This window comes from Juglans regia, chromosome 14, assembly GCF_001411555.2.
Source record: "Juglans regia cultivar Chandler chromosome 14, Walnut 2.0, whole genome shotgun sequence".
NCBI classification, from domain to species: Eukaryota; Viridiplantae; Streptophyta; class Magnoliopsida; order Fagales; family Juglandaceae; genus Juglans; species Juglans regia.
In genome coordinates this window covers 7,193,255-7,198,024 of record NC_049914.1, presented here as the reverse complement: position 1 = coordinate 7,198,024, position 4,770 = coordinate 7,193,255, and positions in this window count along the sequence as shown.

The window sequence follows — 4,770 nt, the reverse complement described above, 5'->3', positions numbered from 1 at the left end:
TACGCTATGTGCACACCTATTTTTCCACTAAAGTGAAGGCAAACCCCTTACTTGTATGGATGGTACTATACCTTGGCCTACAACGAAACCCTTACCGTCACTCATTGAATCGGCACCCATCACCAAACCGGAAAAACCCACTTCCTACACAGAGGCCGGTAAATTTCAAGAATGGCGTAAAGCCATGAAATCTGAATTTCATGCACTTTTACATAGCCACACTTGGGACTTGGTACTACCATTAGCTTCCTTTAATGTCTTGGGCCCTAAATGGGTACTCAAAACTAAAAGGAAGGCTAGTGGCACTCTGGAAAGATGCAAAGCTCGCCTTATAGTCAAAGATTTTCACCAACAACCTGGGATAGACTACACTGAGACTTTCTCTCCAGTAGTCAAACACAACCATTCGTATCATCCTTTCACTTGATGTTACTTCCAATTGGCCCCTGTAACAATTAGACATACAAAATGCTTTTCTACATAGTGATCTGGAGGAGGTAGCATACATGCAACAACCTCTCGGCTTTGTGCATCCTGATTATCCATAGTATGTGTGTAAGTTAAAAAAGACCATTTATGGTCTAAAACAGGCTCCTCAAGCTTGGTTCTCTAAACTTAGCACCAAACTTCTTTCACTTGGTCTCCAAGAACCAAAATCAGACACATTTCTTTTTATTTATCACAATACATCTCATGTGCTTTTTGATCTTATATATGTGGATGATAGTTCGAATTCCTTATTAATCTCTGATTTTATTTCTGCTCTTAGTACTTCATTTCCTGTTAAACATCTTGGCCAGTTGCATTATTTCTTAGGGATTGAGATTTTCAGAAATAATGAAGGTTTATTCTTGATTGAATCAAAATATGTTTATTATCTTCTTCATAGAACCAAAATGCACAATACAAAATCTGTTTCTACGCCCATGTCAGTTTCCACTAAGCTCACAACCCTTGATGGGTCAACTTTTGAATATCCACATTTATATCATAGTGTTGTTAGCAATCTCCAGTACTAATCTTTTACTTGTCCGAACATTTTTTTGCTATCAATAAAGTCTGTCAATACATGCATAATTCCAAACTTCCTCATTGGCAGACAATCAAAAGAATTCTTTGATATTTAAGACTTACTTCTCATTTTGGACTCTATTTTTTAAAGTCATCCACATTAACTCTCTCTGGCTTCTCTGATGCTAACTGGGCTGGTTGCCCTGATGATAGAAGTCTACATGTAGTTTTTGTATCTTTTTTGGTTCACATATAATTTCTTGGGGTTCTAAAAAGCAGTGTACAATTGCCCGATCATCCACTGAGGCTGAATATAAGACAGTTGCTAATATCACCTGTGAAGTGTTATGGATTCAATCTCTTTTAGATGAACTGGGTATCTACTTAACTAATCCACCAACTTTGTAGTGTGATAATTTGGGAACCACATATTTGTCTGTAAATCTAATTTTATATTCACACACCAAATATGTAGAATTAGATTATTATTTTGTAAGGGATAAAGCGGCAGCAAAGACGCTTAATGTTTCATTTGTATCAAGCAAAGATCAACTGGTTGATATTCTCACAAAGCCACTCTCAACTGCTCGCTTTGAGTTCTTACGATCAAGCCTCATCATTTGCAAGGTGCCGTTTGCATTGCGGGGGACTGTTAAGCACACAGGTGACTCAGCTATTCAACCTGTGATACAAAAGGAGGAGTGCAGCAGTAGCAGTACACTTGGCAAGTTAACTTTCAGCTCAGAAATCTCCAAAATAGCATAGCAGCGTCATGAGGAATGTCGTTCCAGCATAAAAAATCAAAATCTGGTAGGGCAGGTGGCAATAGATCCGTGAATTATGGATGAAAGTTGTTATGTTTTCTTCTATATAAGATTGTAAAGTCTCGTCGAGAATATGTATACAAGAATTACAATGAATAGAGATTTTCTTTATCGCTTTCTGTCAAACACATTGCATGCATGAGTTGAAATTTCAACAGACAGTTATGAATAGTGACTACGTGTCTTAATTAATACGTGACCTCACGAGAATTTCATATGACAACTATTAATTAATGACCTCACGAGAATTTCATATGACAACTGCGTGATCTGAACTGAAGTTTTTCCCCCTTTTAAATCAATGCCTTTTAAACACTCTTTGGTTAATACAATGCTGAAATTTCCTCTTTTTCTGGAAATTTTGTTTCTCTATATGAGAAGCGCATATATTAGATGAGATGTCTTACTCTACAAAAAAGTAATATATAAACTGCTATAAAGAGCTTTTCAGATGGAATCTTATCATATTAGATGAGATATAGACATAGAAACATATAAATCCTCTTCGTAAGTTCCCTCTATTCCTAGGAAATTTATTTATCTAAATGAGAAAACGCGCCATTCTTGCTCAAGGTTAGTTTAAATGTCCTATTATACCATAAGTTTATATTAAACTGATCTTAATCACATTTTAAATTGAATTTTATCACATCAGCGGGATGGGGAAAGTTTTATTCGCCTCTAGTAGATGGACTCAAATATATATATATATATATATATGAAAAATTATATTTACAGTCACTCCGTGGAGTACGTAAGTGTGCAATCTCTTTAAAAAAAGTGCAGATTTAGATTCTTTAAATTTTTTTACTGAATTCTAAGATTTAGAGTGAGAGAAAGAGATAGACACATGAAATAGACTATATAGAATTTAATGTTACCTGAAAAACAATAAATGCTATAGAGCTCAATTCATATATTTATTTCTATTCCGCTAAACCATAATGTTCTGTCAAGAATTCTAAGAAATTTCAATATATATATATATATATATATACATACACACATATAGAAAGATATATAATTGCTCCAATCGGTCCGGTCCGGTCCAGTCGGTCCGCCTTTTTTTTTTTAAATAATTAATAAAAAAATTTATTTAAAATACTAAATTAAATTAAGTGACTTATTAATGTGGATTATGTAACAAACTCAATAAAAAAATATTTTATATGGTCAATGATAATAAATTAGATGAAAATTATATTATTAATTTATATAATTACTATATAATTAACTAATTGATATTATATATTTATTAATTCATAGAATATTAACAAGTGTTAATAGTATATTTAAAATTTTATATTGTTAATAGTGATAGGTTAAATGAAGATATATATAAAATATTGTTAATTTATAGAATATTAACAAGTATTAATAATATATTTAAAAATTTATATTGTTAATTGTACAATTATTATATATAAAATATATATAATTTTTTTTTTTTTTTAATTTTTCATTCGGTCCGGTCCGGTCCGGTCCGAAAAAATTGTGGACCGTGGACCGGACCGAATGATTTCGGTCCTCTAAAATATGGACCGGACCGGACCGATCCGGTCCGGACCGAAACGGTCGGTCCGTTCGGTCCGACCGAACCGTTAATCACCCCTAGTCCCAATGTAATTTGCCTCATAATTGCTCGAATTTGCTTGCATGGACCAAAAAAAAAAAGGTCCAGTTTAAACTTTGGGTTCGAGGGTTTTTGGAATGCCATGCTTCATGTGTCCTTGTGCATCTTCGTTACTTAATTATTATCATTTCCAAGTGGAAGAGGCTCATTAATATTACAATTAAATGACAAATAATAATAATAATAATAATAATAATAATAATACAATTCGAGGCTCCTAACTTTTTCAAATACTCTAATGAGTCATTGATTCAAGTCTCGAATCCCATTAAAAACACAGTTTTTGAGAGAATACTACTGGTTGTGCCGATACTCTAGTGATATGTTATTACTTTTACTTGTTGCAAGGGAAAGAAATTTAAATTAAGACGCATTTTTATAAAATTATAATGAGCAGTGCTATTCTGCCGCCTGCATGTGCTCATTCTGTGTGTCGTCTAGTGTGTAGATTGTACTTTTTTTTCCTTTTTATTTCAAATATATTTAAACATTTTTAAAAAATAAAAAATACTAATACAATAATAGTCATTTCCTTAACAATTAAGTAAAAGATAAAAAATTAAAAAAATTAAATACATAAACGGTCAAAACGAGAAGATAAAATGAGACGGCATAGTAGCATTACTCAATTATAATACTCTTATAACTATATTACGATTTATATTTTAAAACTACGATTACTTTAGAAACATTATATAATTTATTTTATTAAAATATAAATAGTTTAAAAAAAAAGGTTTCAATATTTTTTTTAAAATTGAGGGCATTGTTATAAAATTATAATACTCTTGTAACCACTTGACAACTTATATTTTTAAATTATGGAATTCTCATCAACGGAATCATAAAGGAAAAATGGTCTCACAGTGGATGAATTTTTTTTTTTAATACATGGGAGGGGGGGATTCATTTTTTATTTTCTCAGTGAGAAAGCAAGGCGACAATGGATGATGCTTTGTTGAGATTCTTGAGAATAGATGGCAGTTATCAAGAAAAGAAAGTTTCAATTGTTGAGAGGCTGAGTAGAGTGTCTCCACACAACTGCCAAGTTTTTACCGCTTTATTTGGCAAAAAGTTCCTGCTACTGAAGGGGTAAATTCGGAATTCCATTCGCTTCAAAATTCGCGGGGCTTCGGACGAAAAACTAAAACAACTAACAACTTAACAAACCCGTCCAGCATCTTTCTCTCGCTCTCAGTGCGTGTTAAAAGAACCACCCCCGCCTTGATTCAAACGGCACAAGCCCATCCGCATTCTCTCATCCCGTTAAAAGGAGCCGCCCCTATTCAAACTATCTCCCGA